General features: G+C 41.8%; 1 protein-coding gene across 4 annotated transcripts in view; it reads left to right on the plus strand.

Moving 5' to 3' along the window:
- FBLN2 (fibulin 2) overlaps nt 1-23,319 on the plus strand; it is a 199,565-nt gene that overhangs the window by 19,711 nt on the left and 156,535 nt on the right. The gene's annotated exons all lie outside the window — the stretch shown is intronic.

A 23,319-nucleotide genomic window follows, 5' to 3' on the forward strand; every position in this document is an offset into this window, starting at 1 on the left:
GTGTGTGTTGTATTTTAGTCAGAACTCAAGTGAGCTATTTTTTTCCGTTCCTCACAAATGAGCGTCTCAGAAAAACAATTATTTCTACCACTGCTTCTGGCCTTTTGACTGTGAATTCAGAGAGGATTTTATCTCACATACTGAAGTGAAAATTAAGTTTTTTGTTTTTGTTTAATGCAAGTCAAGAAGTAGTCATGATTCAGTGTGACAGGCTGAATGTAAGCCATATGAGCTGAGCTATATAAGCATAAAGGATGATTGTACTGCAGAATACCTCCAAGTAATTGTAGATTTTTGACACATTTACCACTTCACAAGTTGTGTTTTAGTCTCTCCTCCTCCCCCCCCCCCCCATTCTCAAGAACCAAATATCTGATGTGATGAAAAATGTCTGCATTTTTTGTGGGAATAATAGTTTGGTTAAATTTTCTCTGCTACAGTGAATTTCTCATAGGAATATGGAATTTTCTCCCTAAGATATAATAGGAATGGAGTAATCCAGTATTATATGTACTTGTCCTGCTTTGCTTAAAAATGACTTTATAGAAAACTTGACGTGAATCAACCTCTGATACTAATCATTATCACTAGATCAGGCTATTAGCTGGAGATATGTCAGTAGTTTCCTTGACTAGCTTTTTTACATGTAGTGATAGGGTACATGGCAGTCTTTGGTTATTAAGGATTACATTTTCACTGTGGCATGTGGAGCGTAGCTCATTCGACTCTCATTAATACCACTAACTGGAGTTGCATGTTCATCGAGATCGATGTTTGTCCCTAGGAATCCTGCAACATCAGGCAGATTTCCATAGCTAGGCTTACTCTGTGTGTGTGTGTGTGTGTGTGTTTTTAAAGGGCCATCTATTTTTGTCTTTGATATTTCTTCTATATTTGTATAATATATCACTGTTGTATAGATGACAAATAGAATTAAAATGATCTTTCAACTTGAAATATTTGGGTTAGTAACAGAATTGTTGATTTAATCCTATTACTGGTAAATCTCTGTATCTCCTAGCATTTGTGAAGGTAGCTGATCATTTTGTAACCTAAACATTTCAGCAATGGATACAAGTTAAGGTCCATTTATGAATTACAGGCTAGTACTTCTTTCAGATGTTGTGAATGGTGTGTGTGTGTGTGTGTGTGAAATTCATATAAGAACAAGTAGCATAGATTAGAATGTAGTAAAAAAATTGATCAGCTTAATCTACAGGGTCAAATTCTGCTCTGTTACATCAGGGTGACTCTATCCAAGGAATTCTCTAGAAAAACACCAAGGTATATATGAGAGCTGAACTTGGCCCAGATTAGTGGGATAGTTTAAATGTCACTGGAGTTAGTGGAAAGCCGTTCCATTGACTTTGATGGCAACAGGGTCAAGCCCATTATGATAGAAGGTGGTCCAGATCATGGTGTATTTTTTGCTGCTTAACGTTGTGTTAATACATATTGGATACTGTTTTGTTTTTTAAGGCAAATACCAATAAAAAGTCTATTGTTAGGCTCCAAATTATCCCTTACTCCACTTTCACAATAAACTAGCCAATATGTGCTCTGAATAGATGGAATGTTAAATAGTTTCTGGCATTAGTGTGCCCTTGCAGGAAGAACAGATGGTACTTAAAACAAGTTTTGCTATGGGATAAAATGTTCCCAGTCCCTGACAGATCGTATCCATCTGCAAGGAAGAAACAGGATTTGTGTAAAGTAAACAGGGTAGATTCAAACTATTTGAAATCAGCCTCAGAAGGAAAAACAGGTTTTGTGCGCTGCTGTGGCGGAAGCACATTGCTGTATTTGACCAGGTGACACACATTATTATTTTTTATTTATTTATTATTTGTATCTACTATAGCATCTAGGAGCCCTAACTGTGGACAAGGATTTCACTGTGCTAGGTGCTGTACAAACACAGAACAAAAAGATGGTCCTTGTTCCCAGGTGCTGTTTATGTTCTCCAGAATGGGGTGTTGTTTTTTTCAGGTGGATCTCAAATGGGTGATTGATTTATTTATTAAAGAAATGGGAAGACAGTGCTCAGTCTATAAAAAAGTAGTTCCTAGAAAACAAGAACATCTATATTTATTATCAAATAGGTATTAAGGGGGATGTGATCCTCTTTGGCCATAAAACTGTGTGGAAGCGGGAAGTATCAGTCCTTGCAGTCACACAGCTATTCTTGGCTAGAAGGTGGGAATAACATCAGATGAGAGGGCTTGGGCTGTAGATTGAGTGAAAGAATGAGAGCTGCATAAATGAGGGCAGTTTCTGATGGTGTCAATTTATCCAGGCTCCAACTGCTTACCCCTGGTATAGTCCACCATGGTTCTTCCTCCCCTACAGTACGAGTATAGCTTTTTGTCACCACCTCACCAACTACCTTCCACAGACCCCTTCACAGTTTGGAAAACTGTTGGGGAACCAATGTTAAGAGGCTTTTCTTCTATAACCCTTTTTGGTACTGTAACTTGAAATGCCTTCGGAGGGGCATGCACTTTGTAGAATGTCCTAGATTTTCCACCCTTCCCTCAACTTATGCCTCTCTGGCTATACAGAGCTGATCACCCACATTGGAGCCACCTAAGGACTAGATGGGGGCGTAGTTGTAGGGCTGCTGTGTGGCTGCTTTTCCTCTCCTTGTACCCAGATTGCATTCCATGTACATGGGTCTCCCTCTTACTTACTCAGCTGTGGGGAGCATATGTACCAAAAAACAATATGGTGGGTCCTGATCCTGTGGTTTCCATGACTGGACTATCCTTATAATAACCCTGTGAAGTAGGGAAGTGCTGCTGTCCCCATGTTGCATATGGAGACAGGTGCAGAAAGACTGATTTGCTCAAGGTTACACAGAAAGTCTGTGGTGGCGCAGGGAATTGAATCTTGGATCTCCTTAGTCTTGAGCTATTGCCCTTAACTACTGGACCATCCTTCTTCCCTTTCTGATATCTCTACCCAATTCAGGACTGACCTGGATTTTCAGATGCACCTATGGGTACGTCTATACTGCAGCTGGGAGCATGCTTCCCAGCCTGGGTAGAACAAGATACTTTATCTCAGCTTAAGCTAGTGCACGAAAAATAGCATTGTGGTGGTTGCAGGACAGGTAATGGCATGGGCTAGCCACCTGAGCTTGGACCCAGGGGGTCTGAGCAGGCTGGTGCTGTACAGTGGTTTCCCCAGGAATTGAAATGGGGGGGGGTTGAATTTACAGGGTGGGGGGGTGTCAGGGCCGATAAGGAGTGAGACTGAGGGTGAAGGTGGGCTGTATGGCACCATAGCAAAAACTGAAAAATGTTTCATGACCATTTTATTAGATTTAACTCAAGTTTTAAAATCATCACACAAATTAAAGTTGGCTACTCAAGCCTTCTATGAAGCACTATCCTTCTTGGTTTCTTGTTATAATTTTGCACAACTCTGTTAATGAACTTCTTGAAAGCAATGCGTTAATTTTTGGTGGCTTCTCGTGTGTCCGGTACTTCCATTCCTTCAGTTGATATGCTCATCAGTTCATTCACATGATCAGGCAGAAGCAACTTCTTTCAGAACACACAATTCTATTCAGTGATGAAAAAGAACGCTCATCTGTAGCTGTTGTGACTGGGAGTAGCAAGAGATGAATTTCTACTTCTTTCATCCCAGGAAACAGAACACAAAAATCGGGTCGAGCCACTAGTGATAAAAAATAAGTTGAAGTCAAATCTTCATTCATTCATCGTATGATATTCCACTCAGTGTTCAAATTCTCTAGTCTGTCCTGATCACATGGCAGCCCCATTGCTGGTAGTGCCTCACTCCACTCAACTGTTGGTGTTTTATAGGACAGGCATCTGTAAAAGCTACGTAAAGGTTGAGTAGAATCTAGAAGTCGCTGTTGTAGATTTTTTAAGAATCAAGTCTGTATACTTTTTCAGTTGTCTTAACAAACACTTCTTGTCTTCATTTAAGGATTCAATATAAATGCCTTCGTTAGTCAACTTCTGGACTGAAGTCTTTGCTTCTTCCAGTACTTTTTCAATGGATAGCTCTCTAATTGATCCAAATGTAGCTTCTATTGCTGGACAAAGATCTACTACTGTTGTGGTAGATGCCTGGATGGCATTGTTTAATGACCCAAGTGGTTTCAACAGTAGACTTACAAGAGAGAGAATGGCAATCGTCTTCTCTGAAGTAGTAGCAAAAGTAATCCACCAGCCTCACTACTTAAATCCATCCCATCTTGGTAGATACTTTCCAAAGCCAGTAAAAATGGCTGGAGTAATTTTAAGACAACAGCCAAGGATCGCTCATGAGAAAGCCAGCGGGTTTTCCCAGGTTGGACTAATTTGAACTTCAGTCCCAGTGTATTTTCTGTATTTTCCAGGATATTCAGTCTTTTTGGACTCTTGCTCAAAAAAGAATATAACGAAGACATTAAATTTATAGCTTTTTTTAATGTCTTTTGAAGATTCTGCAGCTCGTGCTAGTTGGAGTAGATGGCCTCTGCAGTGTGTATAGGAGAGAAAAGTGTAACCCTAATCTCTGAGCAAAGCTTCTACTTCACCACGTCTTCCAGAGAAGTTTGCAGCTCCATCAAATGCACATGCAGCCATCTGTTTGGGGTCCAATTGACAAGCATTTAACTCTTCTAAGATGTGGGTTGTCACAGATGCAGCCACTGTGTCTTCTATAACTTGAACATCTAGAAATGTATCTATTGGCCTACCCCTGTCATCAAGATAACGTACACAATGACTTAATACTTGAATGCACCAATGCAAATGGGCATCATCAGCCATGTATGCAAATTTTTTGAATGTGGTGAGAGAGTTCTTAACTTCTTCAACTGTTGAGTCTTTCACTGTTGCACCGCATGCTTCTAGCCAGTCAGTTGAGTTTCTTGCAGAAAGATAGTGAACATTTGTGTTTTGTTTCATACAAAATAAAGTCAACCCATGGAACTTTTTGCCAGGGAATGCTGTGAAGACCAAAACTATAACAGGGTTAAAAAAAGAACTAGATAAATTTTTGGAGAATAGGTCCATCAGTGGCTATTAGCCAGGATGGGGAGCGATGCAACACCATGCTCTGAGTGTCCCTAGCCTGTTTGCCAGAAGCTGGGAATGGGCAACAGGGGATGGATCACTTGATGATTACCTCTTCTGTTCATTCCCTCTGAAACATCTGGCTTTGACCACTGTCGGAAGACAGGATACTGGGCTATATGGACCATTGGTCTGACCCAGTATGACCATTCTTATGTTAAAATTATTATAATAAAAATGTTTAGTACACAAACTCCCCAAAATAATGACCTCTCAAGATAACCTTGGCAAATAATGCATTTTTTAAATCTTGGCCTACTAGGAAATATATTTATATAAGTTTCCATTCCCAGTCACAAATCTAGCATTCTGGAGCAAAGTCACTAAAACATAGTCCAACAAACAAACGTTTATTTAACGTGCCCCTCACTTTTCCCTCCACCGCACCCCACTCAACGGTGTTGTCCTTGGTCAGTGGAGACTCAGAGTTCAGAGTTGCTTTCACATGAGTACACCTCCCAGGTGGGGGGCAAGAAGGCACGTTGTTCGTTCCTCCAGCTGCTCACTGTTCACTCTGGCCACTGCTGTTTGTTGTGCCACCGTTCACTCCACCGCTCTGTTGCCAATGGCCCTGCGCAGTCACTCGCTGCTGCCACCTGCCACTCTGAGCTCTGCAAGTTGGTCTCTTGAGGTTCCACCAGCTCTCAGTGATTTCAGCTGAATTTTCAGTGGAGGAACCTCGCTGCTAGTGCAGTCTGGACTGTCTCTTCCATAGAAACACTGTCCCCACAGCAGGACTAAGCACTTAAACCTGATTATCAGTGATTTCAGCTGCAGTGGTCACTTAACAGAACAAAAGACTATCTAAGGAGCCTAATCAGCTCTGTCTTTAAACAGTGGAGAGGGACAGGTCCCCACTCTCTCTCTCGATGCCCTCAATCAGCACAGGCTAAATACAGTTCTACTGCCCTTTACTCATACAATAAGAACAACAACATTTCATTCCCCCGCGCCCCAGCATTCAAGTGATTTGTAACAGATTTTGGCTGGGATTCAATCACTTGGGCAATGCAGCTCTGTTTGCTGGATACCTAGGTAGATTAGGGGTGAATGTAAATACAATCTGCTCCTGAAGCCTTTTCCCCCGCCCAGCCCCAGCTCATCACTAGTTGTCAGGGAGAGCTCATTTAGACTTTGCTTACAAACCATCATTTGAAATTATTAGGTTGGCCAACATCACCGAAATGAATGCACTGACATTGTCATAAAAAACAACAGACTAGCTTTCTTATACAGCTATGTTCATACTTTTCAAATCTATTATACTTTTTCAGATACACGTATTTTATCATACACTGTATATGCTTTTAAAGTGTGTATTAATGTTTCAATTTCAATTCAAATTTCCAAACAGTCACTAAATTGGTATGTAACTAGCTCACAAAACTGGGGAGGGGGGTGTTGGGGAAATTCAGGGGGGTTGCTCATGCAAGTCTTTCTACCCCAGCTAGTAGGCACGCTCCCCGCTGCAGTTTCAACAATGCCCTTCATTGAGTGCTGATCTAGTAGACAACCAACACTTCTTGTGTGGTTGAGGGCACTTGGTTTGGGATTTATGCCTCAAATGGAGAGCAGGTACAATGGCACAACTTTTGTTTGTGGCATTGTCATCACAATATTTCCCTTAAACTTGCTGTGTTTCTGGAGCCAGAGTGTATTATAGAGTCATAGGACTGGAAGGGACCTCGAGAGGTCATCTAGTCCAGTCCCCTGCACTCATGGCAGGAATAAGGATTATCTAGACCAGGGGTTGGCAACCTTTCAGAAGTGGTGTGCCAAGTCTTCATTTATTCACTCTGATTTAAGGTTTGGCGTGCCAGTAATACATTTTAACGTTTTAGAAGGTTTCTTTCTGTAAGTCTTTAATATATAACTGAACTATTGTTGTATGTAAAGTAAATAAGGTTTTAAAAATGCTTAAGAAGCTTCATTTAAAATTAAATTAAAATGCAGAGCCCCCCAGAGCGGTGGCCAGGACCCGAGCAGTGTGAGTGCCACTGAAAATCAGCTCGCGTCTGCGTTTGGCACATGTGCCATAGGTTGCCTACCCCTGATCTAGACCATCCCTGACAGGTGTTTGTCTAATCTGCTCTTAAAAATCTCCAATTATGGAGATTCTGCAACTTCCCTGGGCATATCTCTATCCATAGTTTGATTCATAACCACCTATATACGCATGTTTCTGTCCACAGTTTGGTCCAGTGTATTATCCTCTCTGTACTTGGCTTATTTAAGATCACAATGTCTAAACTCTTGTCTCAGTTAGTTAATTTTTAGATATGATTGTGGAAATAATGTATGTTTCATGTTGGTTTAAAGTTTTGTAAACCTCTTTTTCTTCCCCCATTGAACATTGTGCCCACTGGATCTGAACCTGTGATTGCACTACATACGTGTGAAAACTCTTGCGGGGTAGAGGCGGGAACCAGAGGATGTGTCTCAGTAGCAGAAGGGTTCTGCACAGGGATGTCCCTTCCTGCTGGCAGATTTTAGGAGATCTTCCAGTTTAGGCGGCTGGAGGGCAAATCTTGTCTCACCAGTGGGGAAAAATCCAGGGAAATTACAAGATGAAAAGGCAGGGGGCACACCGAATTTAACTATAATGACTTGAGGTGGCATTTCTGTGACATAATGGAAGATGCATTTTAGCCATAATCACTCAGATTTATTTCTATTGAGATCTGGCTCTGTTTCCCATCCAACTGCATTTTTCTCTTTTAATAGAAATAGGGCACTTTCTCTCTCCAGGGACTCCTGCACATCATTTATTTCTGTCATACTAGTTTTATTTCCTCTATAGTCTAGTCCAGCATCACAATGTGGAATTAGTGTGGACGCACTGTATATATTAGTTCATTCTTGTTTTCTTGTATTAATGGTTTATTTTCTCTTGCGTAATTCCTCTTATGTTTATAATTTTCTTTTACTGGAAAATAGAAGGAAAGCTACCTCCTATCAAAGGGAAAAAACATTGACAAAAAGTTTGAACATTTTATATGGAGACTATCAAATTCAAACGATTTGCATTCACTAGTCCATAGCACGCTTGGAGTATTGTTAATTTTAATGAAAATCAGCCTTAATTTACTATATGGCTTATTCGTTCAACAAAAACAAGATGTGGACAAAGAGAGAGGAGCATTCTCATTATTTAGCTACATATGAAGTAAAATATTTATTGAAATGATCTTTTTCATTTGACGTTAGTTGGAGTCAGTCTGTATATATATATTTGCAGAAGGAGTAAAGCTCTGACATATCTAATTATCCTGGCAAGATCTAAGATTCTGGGCTCTGCACCACCATAGCACCAGCATCTGTATTTGGCGTAGTATGAAAAGGGAAGGTTTTTATTCCATTTTTTCCAAAAAATTCCATAAAACTCAGCTATTTTTATTTAGTTTATTTAGGAACTGACCTATTCCATGCAATGTTGGGAAACTCGGGCAGAGTAGCATTGTGCTAAGAACCAGAAATAGCATTGTGCTAAGAACAAGAAAGTGAAAGTCAACAGTAAAATTAAGGGGAAAAAAAAAGGTGGGGGAGAATCAAGTTTACTTGTGAAAGACAAAAAGTAAATAGAGAACAGGAAAGGAAGGGTCTAATTCTGACTTTTGGTGATATTGGTGTTATGTGAGCAATTTAAGAAAGAGCCATTTATTTTAATCTTTATCTTAACACTGCCCTTTGATTATGAATTTTAAGTTTGTTACAAACTTAGGGTCAGATCTGAGGACACTTACTTTCCTGAATCAGAATCTTATGCCAAGTAGTGTCCCCACTCAGGAAAGCCTTTAGCCACATGTTTAAGGCCCACTGAAGTCAATGGGACTTAAGCATGTGCTTAAAGTGTTCTGACTAGGTAAGGACATAAGCACACAATATATCTTGATTTTTAGTAAGGCTTTGGCACTGCCACATGACATTCTCATAAGCAAAGTAAGGAAATGTGGTTTAGAGGAAATTGCTGTACAGTGGGTGTGACAGAATACAATCCTGTGTTCACACCCTACACACTATTGTAATAATTTTTGTAAAAGGCATGTCTTGTACAGTATAATTTGAAAACTCATGATTTGCTGGTCAGTATCACCCTGATAAAATATGTATGGCAACATTGTATGTAAAGTTATAAGAGTTCCCTGTATGATGTTACTCACACATGTTCCAAACCCCACAGCCCTGCCCAAACAGAAGCTAGATCTGTCCTAAACAAAGGTATGTGTGCTCTGCTTAATTTGCATTTAAGCAGTAAACAGAGTCTTCAAGCAGGAAGGGAAGACAAAGGAAGTTCAAACAGGTGAAAAATCCAGCAGAGAATATCCTTCCACATAGACTCTTTGACACCTAGTGCCCATCTGGAAATGGTTTTCAAGAAGGGGACTGAAACTATAAAAAGGAGGGACAAACACCACAAGGCACCCCATCCCTCTCCCTGCCTGTTGCATTCGCTGCCCCTGAAGAGAAAAAGGAAGCAATTGTTGGACTTTGAAGGAGGGGCCCTGATTGAGGGAGCTTGGTCAGTAGGACTGCTGAAAGCAGGTGGTGAAAAACTTGTCTTGAATCTGATATAGATTGTTAAATTAGACATTAGTAAATGTTTTTATCTTTATTTTTCTTGTAATCGTTTCTAAGTTTTATGCCTTCTTATTTGTACTCACTTAAAATCTATCTCTTGGTAGTTCATAAACTTGTTTTACTATTTTATCTAATCCAATGTGTTTGTAACATGGAGATATACCTATCTCATAGAACTGGAAGGGACCCTGAAAGGTCATTGAGTCCAGCCCCCTGCCTTCACTACCAAGTACTGATTTTGCCCCAGATCCCTAAGTGGCCCCCTTAAAGATTGAACTCACAACCCTGGGTTTAGCAGGCCAATGCTCAAACCACCAAGCTATCCCTCCCTCAGTTTCTGAATAACTATTTGAGATCATTCCCTTTAAGGGCTAATAGGCGTAAAATATTTTGTACTGTTCAAGAGGGGTCTGGGCCGTACAGGACATACATTTCTGGAGGGAAATCTCAGTGTGGGGGCATGTTGGGTTACACTCTGGCTCTCACCAGTCTTGGGTATACTGCAGGGTGACCCCAAGTGTGGCTGGCAGGTTGCAGTCACGCACAGACGTTCAGGGCTTGTATGCTGGAAGGCTGTTTGTTAGCAGCCCAGTTGGGAGTTACTTCAGCAAAGCATTGTAAGGCACCCAAAGTTGCAGGGCGGGGTGGCACAGCTGCTCATTAGTCTGGATTGTACTCTGGTATGTGACAGTGGGTGCACAACGGGTTGACAAACCATACTCGAAATGGAGTATTCAATGGCTCACTGTCAAACTAGAGGGATGTATCTTGAGGGTTCCCACAGGTGTCTATCCTAGGTTGGCAGTAGTCAATATTTTCATTAATAACTTGGATGATGGAGTGGAGAGTATGCTTATAACACTTGCAGGTGACACCAAGCTGGGAGGGGTTGCAAGCGCTTTGGAAGACAGGATTAGAATTCAAAATAATCTTGCTGATTTCAGATCAGTTTCCAATTTGTCAAGATGAAATTCAATAAAGACAAGTACAACGTGCTACACTTGTGCATTTGATTTTTCCTTCCTAACTATAAAATGGGGAATAGTTGGCTAGGCAGTAATACTGCTGAAGAGAATCTGGGGATATAGTGTATTGCAAATAGAATATGAGCCAACACTTTTTATACAGTTGCAAAAATATCATTCTGGGTTGTATAAACATGACTGTCATATGTAAGACACAGGTCGTAATTGTCCTGCTCTACTCAGCACTGTTGAGACCTCTGCTGGAGTGCTGTGTCCCAGTTTGGGCTCGACACTTTAAGAAAGATGTGGACAAATTAGAGAGAGCCCAGAGGAGAGCAACAAAAGTAATAAAAGATTTAGAAACCTGAGCTATAAAGAAAGGTTAAATAGTATGGGCATGTTTAGTCTTGAGAAAAGAAGATTGAGGGGGAATCTGATCACAGCCCTTTAATGTATTTGAAGAATGGTATAAAATGTATGGTGGATAATTGTACTCTGTCTGCTGAAGATACGATAAGGAATCGGCTTAATGTGCAGTTAGGGAGATTTAGGGTAGCTATCAGGACAAATTTTCTAACTATGAGGGTAGTTAATCTCTGGAACAGGCTTTCAAGGGAGTCTGAGGAATCCCCATCACTGGAGGTTTTTAAGAACAGGTTGGACAAACACCTGTCAGGGATGGTCTAGGTATGCTTGATCCTGTCTCAGCATGGGGGGATGGTCTAGAAGATGATCTCTCGAGTCCCTTCTAGCCCTACATTTCTATAGTTGTATGTGCTTTCTTGCTGCCCTGGCCCTAATACACCAAGGTACTTAACCACATGCCTAACTTTAAGCACGCGAACAGTCCCATTGAAGTCCAATGAGTCCACCTATGCCTGGTAATAGCTGTTAATGGGATCAGACTTTTAGCTTTGTTAGTGTGGTTCACTTGTACTTGCTAATAAACTTTAAGCAAAATTCCATGCAGGATTATAAGCTACATATTATTTATGTAAAAGCCCACAACAGCTTCATGAGGTAATGAAAAAATATAATGTATAACTTGAAAAGGAAACAAGCCTAGATCTTCTAACACCATTCTGGTTTGAAAGGTAAACATGGTACCAGACTGCAAGCTCATTATAAAACTTGAAGCCACATGCATGCATCCAAGGGCAGAATTTGTCCATAAATATTGAAGACTAGAACAAACCTTATATTTGTAATTACTGTATGTTAGTAGCTGATGATGTATAATAGACAGGAAAAGACACTGTCCTTGTCCAGAGGAATTAATCATCCAAATTCAGGATACATCTCAGACATTTTGGGCCTTGTCCAAAACCCACTGAGGTCAGTGGAAAGAGTCCAGGAGCCAGGCTTCCGTGCGTGTGAAAAGATGAAGAGGTCACAGATGGCAGTGGTCTTTTCATACATGGAACCAATGTTCCAGAGGGAGTAGAAGAAATGGAGGAGGGACGCTGGGGATAGATGTGCGTCAGAGGGTCCAGTGGAACAAAGGTAGTGACAAGGAAGAGTGTGGGAGGTGGAAAGGATGGGATAAAGGGAGAGCTGGAACTGGGACAGATGTCACTGGAGAAGCAGGGAGAGTAGTGTGCATGTAGGTTATGGATTTGTGAGTGTGGGAGACTGAGGAGGGGAGAGGAAAAGACAGATGTGGTGGGAACAGAAGGGGAAGGTTCAAGGGAACAAGAGATGGTGCAAGAGTTTGAAGGAACAGACTGTGATGCAGAGAAGGGATGTGGTGAGAGCCATGGGTGATTAATGGCTGCCCGTGATGAATAATGGTGATTCAGTGGGGAACTCAGTGATTTGGGCAGTGCAGTAGATTTGACTGAGATCAATAGGAATGGAACAAACAGATTGATACAACTAAGAAGGTGAATGGTCGATAATACAACATCTACAATACATAGAGTAACGTAGATCCAAGGCATACAGCAGGATATTGAGTTCTGAGAGAGGGGGCAGGAAAATGGCTGTTTATCTCAAAAGATTAGGGTCTGAGGTAAAGATAATTAGGATGTAAATAACTTGAAAGCCACAGACTGGACAAATCGTTTGTTACATATGAAATATTTTCACCAAAAGATGTCAAAGCACTTCACAGAGATCAGTGGCCGAGATTTTTTAAATGGACTAGTAAGTTTGGGTGCTACAATTGTGGGTAACTAACTTGAGACATTTTAAAGGGGACTGGTTTTCAGAGAACAGGTGCTCAGTGTTCTCTGAAAATCAGGGACTTAAAACATTTCAAATCAAACAACTTGAAAATTGTTGCCACTAAAGATTCATTCCTCCACCTCTAAAATGGGGCTATTGAGACTAGAGAGGTTAGGGCCCAGATCCTCAAAGGCAGTTAAGGAACTAACTGCCATTGATTGATTAAAATGGGAGTTAGGCACCTAAATGCCTTTTGAGGATCTGGGCCTAGATGACTTGCCCGTCTTTCCTGCTGTGCTATAGATCAGTTGGGTAATCAGAGAGAGAACTTGTCTCTCAGCCCCATACTCAATCCATTAGCCCAAGAACAATTTAATTTCCAGCCCAGAGAGTCATGTAGCAACTGTCCAACTTCGCTTTGACAGCTTTTTACAATCACTGCAGTTCACTGAAAAATAAACACCGGATAGAAGATGGGGAGGAACTGGGAGAGTAACTTCTAGTAGCTACATCTGGCAGTATAGTTTGTGAATGATAGAAATTTAGACAAAATAGCAAGGCGTGCATCTTTTCACACTTCTGTATCCAGCAAACAAAATTAATTCTATTGTCTTTTATGGAAAGCTTGTGTAGGAGCTGCTTTGATTGATGGATTACATCTGCAGTTGGAGACTGTGTAAGGGGATGATAGATTCAGGCTTCAGTTACAGGGATTTCACTTTTCATCATGAAGAAAACTGAAGATTTCTTTCCGGTGCATTTTATTTTGGCATTAGAACTTTTCAAAGTGCTCCACAAATGGTGGGCTTTGATTTCCACTTGTTTAAAGTCGGTGGTAATTAACATTTCTTTGAGAACATTCTAACCAAATGTTTTAGTTTTGTCCTCTATTAAAATAATAATTTTTGCTCTTAGCTCAAAGATGTTAATTAGTGTTCATAATAATCCCATTTGGAAGTATTATTGTCAGCAGTCTGAGAGCGGGAGCAGGTTGTTTGGGTGCAATTCGAGACTCACGAAAGATACGGAAAACTTATAATTAACATAATATGTCCAGATAGACCCGTTTCATCTGCTGTGGATAATGCTTTGTCTTCAGTCCATTGTGTACTTGCAGTTTTTTGTTGTTGTTGTTTTTTTTTGAAGGAGGGAAGAGGTGTGCATGGGAATATTGAAAAATTCTCTTCCGGCCCTGCCCAGTCTAGTAAACATATTTGGGCAAAAAGACGACAAACTGACACCTAGATTAAGGAGGCTGTGGATGCTAGGTGGCAAGGCTGGATCATCTTACCCTTTCCATGAGGAAGGGGTGGGTGTCAGGACTCTAGCCCATCTTGCCCTTCCTGATCTGAAGTGGATGGCCATGGAGATTTGAGGAGAGAGCTGGGGATGCAAGAAGGTGTAGCAAAGGAGGAGACTATCCATCTCTATCTCCTGTGTTGTGTTCAGCTTTGCATATGGAGAGCCAGAGATTATACAGCTAGGGAGCTCTATAACCTCTCTTTAGAGCCCATCCAGGGTTGCTCTGTGCGGTATTAAGGAACGGTCCAGTTGAAGGAAAGGCAGCTCCTACAGAATCTACGCTGCCAGTGTGGTCAATGGCCTCTCATTCTTTCTTGAAGGGAGTCCCCTTTCCACACACAGAACCAGAGATGACTGAGGTTTGAGAAGGCTCAGCCTGCAAATCTACATCCCCCTCCCTGCTTTCTCTCACTAGAAAGACCATGCAGAAAAATCTCCCAGAATGCTCCTCTCCTCTGATCCCGTTCCTGTGTGCTTTTGTACTAAAAGGCAATCTGGCCATGAGGCTGTTTCTTCAATAATGCCAGCTACTCTTCCCCCACTTCCCTTGTAGGAAAAGCCTGTATTGAAATTAGATCACAAAACCCAACCCAGATTACTTCCAGGATCAAGAGAGTACCCAAATCCTAAGAAAATTGCAGTGACTGGCTCTTTTTTTTTTTTTTTTTGTTTGAAACCAGTGGAAAAACCTGCCCTGTGACGAGCACACATCCAGTATGTTGTGTGGAGCCAAGAATATCCAGAAAATGAAAACTGCTTTAAAACGCCATGTAAATAAAGGAAAGGCAGCAATTGTAATGACTGAGAAGAGGGGGCTAGCCCAAACCAGGGAGATGAGGTGAAGAAGGTTGCAAGGCTGGATGGAGAAAGGCTTTGGAAAATGGAACAATTTTGTATGCTATTGCAAATTTGCTCCTGTTAAATATGCAGAGCTAAAAGTTAAAATACCATTTATATTTGCACCTAACTTGTTGAGGCAATCTAATAGAGCCCTGCAGCAATCTCTGAAATCTGCATCTGAAAACTTGGAAAAATGCCTTATACCAAATGGAAAGATAGAATAAAGCAACAAGTAAGAGAGCAAGCCAATGCAAAGCACCTCTGGAAGGCCCTGGAAAAAGCCCATCAACTGCCATGTGCAATAGCCTGAAGCATTGGAAGGTGAATTACAACAGAATGTTGACTAGTGGGAAGATATAACAATGAATGAGAGAGTGATGAGCTATTTAGCAGGTACACAAGTTTGGAATATGCTTCATTTATCTACATTTATGAAGTCAATGGGAGCCTTGTCTGATAGGGACTGTAGGGTTTGGCCTGATCTGTATTACACTTTGTTGTCATCCTCTAGCAAATTTGTACAGCTTTAGATTCACTTTTTTTGTGTGTGTGCTGCACTAGAGCAATTGTCTAAACTTATTCATCATATTTTGTTTTTTCTACAGCCACGGTGCATAAATCTTTTTGTATTAATTAGACTGGGTGAAGGGGGTGGTATTTAGAGCTTCCTGGCTCCCTTCCTTGTACATCCATGTGGAGGGAAAAAGATGTGCCAAATTCTGTTGGAGCAAGTAATGAACAGTTGCACCATAGTAAACTCTTGGAATCAAGTGCTATAGGGTCTGTCAAGTGGAGCAAGTAGCAGAGGAAGAAAGAGAAAAGGGAGATGAACCAAGGCAGAAAAACCTGTGGAAATCCCGTGTCCAGTCCATTCTCTGAGGGCCTGACGAACACTATGGGTCTTCAATACATGTCTTTTAGAGGACTGTCTTCATGGCTACCTTCACTGATGTGACATTATGACAGATTTATTTTTATTGTAACTGTGACGACATGATCAGCTGACATGTTACCCTGTGCGTTCTACAGTTTCTGTTGTGTTCCTGTCACCTGCACTGGAAGGTACCAGTGCTCCAAGAAGAATTAATGTGCAATACTATTTACCCTATGTTGTCCAGATTGTTCCTAGGACATCCTCTGAGGCTGATGGTTGCTGACTCTTTCCCCGCCTTGCTTCTGCCCCATATCACATCAGCATGCAGTGCTCACGTCATGTACTCTTGTCTCACTGTAGCAATTCTCCTGATCAGATCAAGCTGACTTTGATTCTGGTCCGGATTCTGATACCATGCTGAATAGTAAATCACTTAATGAATGGTCCCATGGAAGTCAGTGAGAGCACTTGTAGAGTATAGTACCACCCAGCATGTGTAAGGATATCAGAATCTGGCCCTTAAGCTTTATACCTAACACCCTCACACACTGGGTGTGCGGACTCTCTTCTTGTGGAGGCGATGGTAGTAGCTCACTATATACTGATGCTGTGTCTGTGCCATGCAGGTGATTGGAGAATATGACTTTTGGGGTAATAATAAGCAAATGATGGAACAAGAATTGCAGTAGATACTCAGACAAACTTTCATTGACTTCAGTGGAAGTTTTCTTGAATGAGGACCCAATCATCCTTTCATGGGTATTACTCCTTCCAGAGGTTCCCTTGAATTCTCCCAGCAGAGACAAGATCCATGCAGCCTCTTGAGAGCATGGCTTTCACAGAAGACTTCATACTAGGGCCTTGCTTGACGGCAGCTCCCTACCTGTCATAACCAACCTCTAAAAGGAGAAGGGTTCCACACTATGGAAAGGAAAGCAGCACAAATTACTGTGAACTCTGTTGCAGTAACTTACGCTATCTTGTCTCGGAATCCAGAATCCAGCAAAGACCTTCTGGCCCATCTACTCCCAACCCCACAGTGCTGGCTTAGTGGAAGGGAGATTAGGCTGTGAAGCTGGCTTTCCCTTCTCTCATTGTTCTCCCAGCCAATCTGCAGGTGTAGACTCCCCTCTACTTATGGAACTAAGAAGCTCATGATCTGGTCTGATATTTGTAAGTATGACATATTGCCATGCCCGCGTTTTGGCTTTACACAAACTCTTAGCCAAGCATGTTCTGACAGCTGAGAGAGAAGAAATTCATATTTTCTCAGCAATGTGTAGGAGAGTGCAGCTGAAGAAAGACATCAGTTTGCTGCTACAGTTGATTCTTGAAAGCAGCGTTTAGTCTCTGGAGAACTAGGTTTGAATCCTGTTGAGAAAGAAAGTAAGTTTGATCTTAGATTCTAGTGGGCGTTTGCTACATTACAAAACCACCATGCAATAGGGGAGAAAAACTTTTGTGATTGGCAATGTATTCCCAGGAGAACCCAAGATTGCAGTCTGCAGGCACATGTGTTGCAGATGGATACAGAGGTACATTCACAGAGTTGTGTGTGTCTAGCTCTGTTTACTGGAATATCTCTCTCTCACAAGTATGGAAAGTCATGGAGAAAACCAAAACAAGAAAGAGATTGATGTGGATAAAATAAAACTTACTGTGCAATTAACATGTAACAATGTATTGCAGTGGAAATTCAACATTAATCATGAAAATGACTGTCTAGACAAGTTTGACTGATTTATTTACCCCAATAAATATTAGACTATAGTGGCAAGATTTATTTTGACACAAATGACTCATCACTCTTTAGGAGTCCATTGTCAGAATGAAATGAAATCGTGTCTTTTTACTTTGGGGATCTAATGCTAATAGAATATACAAAACTCTGGATTCTAACTTGAAGATGAGATGAGCCAAGAGAGAGACCTACTACATTAACTGACTTTGAAGCATTTTTGCCTAGGGAGGGGGGCGTAAATCTGTGATAGCATACATAGCTGTTCCGCTTCAGTTTTTACCCAGCAGGCACAGTTGTTAATGATGTTGAAACACTTCCTATATAATCCATGGGGCAGGGGACCCCAGAACGCCGCGGAAGAGTCACTTACTGTATTTTCCCTCAATAAAGTTAAAAACTGTTTCCCAGTATAGCTAGAAAGAAACTAGACAGGTTTCCATCTGATGCTTATATTCAGTTTTAAAACAACATGTTCCCTAGTGAATGGAGGTGGTCTCCTGCCTCATAGATCCCCACATGCTTAGGGCTGTTAGGTTCAAAATGCCTTAGGTGTACTGTACTGTTGCCATTTTAAATCCTTTCATCTAAGTATTTTTCAAAGAGTGAGTTTTAATTAGTACTGTAGTAATTTTAATTGCTTGGGGGGGGAACTCTGAAAACGTGCATGCCACAGTCCATGAAATCACTGCTGCTTTTTCTCTCAAATTTCTGATGAAGAGAATGACTAGAAACTCTTTGTGTGCCTGCTGAAGGAAGAGAGAGGGAAGGAGACAAAGACTTTGTATCAGAGGAAGATCGGAGATTGAGAGGGGAGCAAAGGATGAGCACCACAAAGAACTTTAGAAGTGCAAAATCCCAAAACACTTCCTACATGAACAGGGGTACAAACGCCTGTGTCCTGGCCAAATTGAATAACTTAATTTGGCCTACCAAAACAATTTCCTATATGGTCCAGTCCTCCTGTCGTTCTTTCTCGGGCAAAACTCTGGAAAATTTGGCCCATAGTTTCCTGAGTGTTCTAAACTATTTTAGTTAATCTATATGCATTTTTATACTACACTCCTCACAGTGCTATGTGAGTATCGTCTTGGTTGCATACACCCCTACATGCATGGTGTTGAACGAATTTTGCATGCTTGTTATGGCATCTGTGTAATAAGTGTTGTCAAATTTGCACTGCCTACATAGAGTAGAATATTCTGCACATGTGTTGTGCAGTTGGAGTCTGTGTGGTGAGGAGTTTCTCTTGAATTTCATGTGCACTGTGAAAGCACAGTAGTTCTGTTTGCTTGTGGAAACTGTACTGGGACGTTGTGAGCACAGAGAAGTTTGTGTTGGCTGCGTTGGCCGCATCTTGTCAAATTGGTTTTTATTTCTTCCAGATTTGTGTGTTGTGGAATTAGAGGGTTTTTTAAGTGCAAATACGGTGGTCTTCAACTTTCTGGACTGGATAATTTCTTTCTTATAAATTTAACCAATTTATTTTAATTTCAAAGCTGAATAATGAAGCAGATTTCTTACGTAACAGAGCTGACTAAGTACCTGGCCAGGTTGTATGCAATGATGTTCCAGGATATAATACAGTGGTCCCCAAACTTTTTAACTTGTGCCCCCTCTTACCCTGTCTATGCCCCTCCCCCCCAGTGTGGTTGGGGGCAGGGCTGGACTGGGAGCCAGGGGCTGAGAATGGGGCTGCAGCTGGGGGCGGGCCTGTGGCTAGGAGGGGAGCTGGGAACAGAGTCACAGCCCGGCCGTGGTTGGGGCCTGAGGCTGGGGCGGGGCTGGAGCCAGGGGCTGAGGCTGGGACTTCACCTGGTGGCGGGGCCAGAAGTGGAGCCATGGCAGGGAACTGGGGCTGGAGCAGAGCTGGTGGTGGCACAGGGCTGTGTGGTGCTTCCTCCCTGCCCCCAAATGTTCCTCTGCACCCCACAGTTTGGGGTCCACTGATATAATGTATCCAGTGGGTTGTATTCGGGATGCATTTGTGGGAATTTGAATCTTGGTCATCTTGTTAGGAACTTTGTGTTTCATTGGTTTTGTAAAGCACAATAGCCCCATTTCAGAAAGGCACGTATTTTAGTGCTATCCTGAACAGGGAGGTTTTCCTGAGTCAAGACTCATGTGCTCTTATGCTTCTGTGAGGAAAATCCAGTTGTGTCCATCTCTCCCCCCCCCCCCAACCTGTATAGTTGGAGAGGTCCCCATAGCATTGGAATTAGTGTGATTCAGCTGCACCCGTTAGCCCCACAACAACTCCTTCCCTGAGCCACAAATCACCCTCGTGTGCTGGGTGACAGGGAGTTGAGGCAGAGCCCAGCTCCTCCATCTGCACAGCAGGTGTGGTGAGCATTTGTCCCCCCACACCCATCACATATGTACACATTCCTATGCAGGTCTCTCTTTGCAGCTGCCCATCATCCCACTTGAGTCCCTTTTTGGATTTGCTGCGCTGAGGATTTTCCATGACCCCACCCCCCCCAGTGACAGGTGAATTTCTCTGTGTGTGAGGCAAATACTCATTTCACTAATTTGGGTTGAGTTGCAGAGAGGGGAAATACTGAAACATTACACCTGAGCTGTGGCTCACAACCCCGCCACCTCACCCTCTCGTACGGTATATTTTGGGCTGGGCTGCTTTTCACTTCATGACTGCAAACACTGCTTCCAAAGCTGCACTTCCTGGAGAAGCATCATAGTACAGTCTAGCAAGTGGTTGATTAGCTGTAATACTTTACTACAGGTTTCTAAAAACTTGGCTTGAGGGACCCACCTTCCTCTGAAATAATTTGGCCCACATTAGGTTGACAGGCAGATAGTAATGCTGATCTTGTCACACATTCCTCTGAGCATATCAAAGCACTTTAAAAACATTAATTAAGCACCATAACATCGGTACTAAGTGGGTAAATAATTACAGTAGATGGTGTGTTGTCTGGTTCTCTTTCTTGGAATCTACTCTCAGTTCTGCTTTGCATGTCTTGCACTTAACTTTCCTCCCACTTTTAATATCTCCAGTGACCTAAGTTATGTCTACACTTCAATCAGGAGGTGAGACTTTAGCATGTGTAGCCATATTCAAACTAGCCTTGATCCGCCTAACTCAGAGGTGGGCAAACTACGGCCCGTGGGCCGCATCTGGCCTGTGGGACCCTCCTGCCCGGCCCTTGAGCTCCCGGCTGGGGAGGCTGGCCCCTGGCCCCCAACAGCCTCGCCGTGCTGCCAGTGCTCTCAGTGGTGGGGCTACGAGTTCCTGCCGGGCAGCACACCTGTGAGAGCTGCCAGGGATGTAGTGTATTAAATTGCTCCCTGTAGGAATGTGCTACTTACGGAGCACCAGGACTGGCAGCAGTAAGTACTACACCGCAAGTAGCACATTCCTATGGGGAGCAATTTAATACACTACAGGCCTAGTGTATTCCCCGCCTCCTTACCATGTCGTTCAGAGCAGCAGGCCTGGCAGCTGTAAGTAGCACATTACTACGGGGAGCAATTTAATAAACTAGACCACCCCTCCATACAGTTTCAGAACCCCAATGTGGCCCTCAAGCCAAAAAGTTGACCCACGCCTGGCCTAACTCAAGTACTATTAGCAGAGAAGCCATGACAACACAGGCCCTGCCTGCCCAGGATGCTGGGTACATACTGCTGTAGCTTCACTGCTATTGTTACTCAGGCTAGCTTGGGTATATCTACACATGCTGCACTCATACCTCCAGATTGCAGTATAAACATATCCTTATTTGAAGCTCCATAAGACTTTCAAATGTTCTTCATGTGTGGGTTAACTGCAGTATTGCTAAGCCCATGCATTTAAAAATCATGAGTCAGGCCCCAAACAATTGTAAGTGGCTTAAAAATCATGAGATTTTTGCTCTTTTTAAAGATTTTTGGGATGCTAATTTTGGAGCCGTTAGGTTTTAGTTGGGTCATGATTTTAAGCTTTTCTCTGCAACCACCAGGGCTAGAAACATATGTCTTTTTTTAAAAGAAAGCTGAGCCTCTCACCTAATCATAGGCCCCCAGGAGATGGGGCTTTGAGAATAATTCCAAATATCACAAGACTTGTGAAACTCATGAGTGTAATTGCTAAGTACAAGGCATGTTACTTTCAATAAGAGACGGAACAAAGCTACAAAATTTGGATCCAGATTTTTGTTGGGGTTTCACACCTCCCCCAAAGTTCACGGTTCAGATCCACCTCAAGTTTCAGTAGTTCCAGAAGGAAAGGGCTAGTGTTTTGTATACTGTATGTTATATAAGAGAACTACAACAAACATTTATCCTGCCATTCATTCATATTTTGAGTAGTCACGAATTCTCTCTTGCAGCTTTTGGTGAGATCACAAGTTTCTAGAGGGTGAGAGTGTGAAAGGAAGAACTAATCCTTTAGCTGGCACAGTCTACTCAGGAGCAACTGGATTCAGGGTTGTTCTCCTCAGGCAAAAAAAAAAGAATTTTTTTCCCCAATTATTTTTTCATCCTTTCTTGCATTTAAGGGATAGTATTCTTAGACTGATCTTTCCCTCCTCATTTTCTCCTGCTGTTTGTGTTTCTGACAGCTACCAATTTGACTGCCAGCAGTTGAAGCCAACAAGTAAGAGGTATAAAAGTATATAGCATATGAAAACACATTTAGACTTCTTGTATAGTGCTTTCCAGATTACTGCACCTTTTTGAATGCTCTTTAAAAAAAATTAATATCATGGTTGGGTGCTCTGTTTATTCACAGGCCATGGGCTATGGCAGTACAAGTTTTTATATGCTGCCCAGTCAACAGAGCACATGAGGGAAGGACAATTATTTCCAAACCTGCCATAGATAATAGATAATTTCATAAGTTCCTTTAGGATGAAAAGGGCTGTCTGCCAATTGAACAGCTCTTAAATCCTCAAAGTAGGGCTCAAGTGGGAATTAAGGGATGCATAAGCCCACAGCATAGGGGTGAATTTCCCCTTTAGTGCATGTATATCATACAGTTTTTTGTATCTATATGCTGGCTATACTTCTTTCCAATAAAAACATTTAAAAGCAAGCCCTTGATCCTGCAGCACCGTATGCACCCGAGTAATCCTTTTGTTGAGTGTAGCCATATTGCAGTCCATGCGACTACATGCATAAGTAAAAATTACTTGTATAAGGAAGCCTCTTAAGGAATGGGCCTCCTGTCATTTGTGGGCACCTTAAATAAACTGACTGGCTCAAGATTACAGCTGGAGCTGATCTACAAATTTTCGACAAGACATTTTCAATTTGTTTATTATATTGTCAGAATGAAACACTTTTGCTTTGTTGAAATGAAATACATTTAGAATATTTAATGAAATGAAAAATTCTGAGATTTTGACTTCATCCTCATTCAGGAGGAAACATTTTGAACTCTCAGATTTTCCCACATGATGGAAATTCTGTGTTTTGACCAACTCTAGTTATAGTTTCTACTGCATACTGACATTAGCCTTGAATGTCCTATCTTGGATATCTGTCCATCTAGTTTGCTAACTCAAAAGGCTCTTCTGTCCTTCTCTCCAATGTCTAATGCTTGTATATCCCACATGTGCACTTGCCTTCCCTCCCCCCACCCCCAGTATTCCTTAAAATGTCTTCATTCTTCCTTTGTTATGAATTTGAGGAGAAAAATGTTACCAGTATGAATAACATTCTCCTGCCAAAAGAAACATTTTCTTTAAGGTTGATTTTAAAATAATGGAAATGAATCTAAGTTATTCTTTTAGTGCTTAAATTGGTAATATACTTGAATGT

This window comes from Mauremys reevesii, linkage group 7 (assembly GCF_016161935.1).
Source record: "Mauremys reevesii isolate NIE-2019 linkage group 7, ASM1616193v1, whole genome shotgun sequence".
NCBI classification, from domain to species: domain Eukaryota; kingdom Metazoa; phylum Chordata; order Testudines; family Geoemydidae; genus Mauremys; species Mauremys reevesii.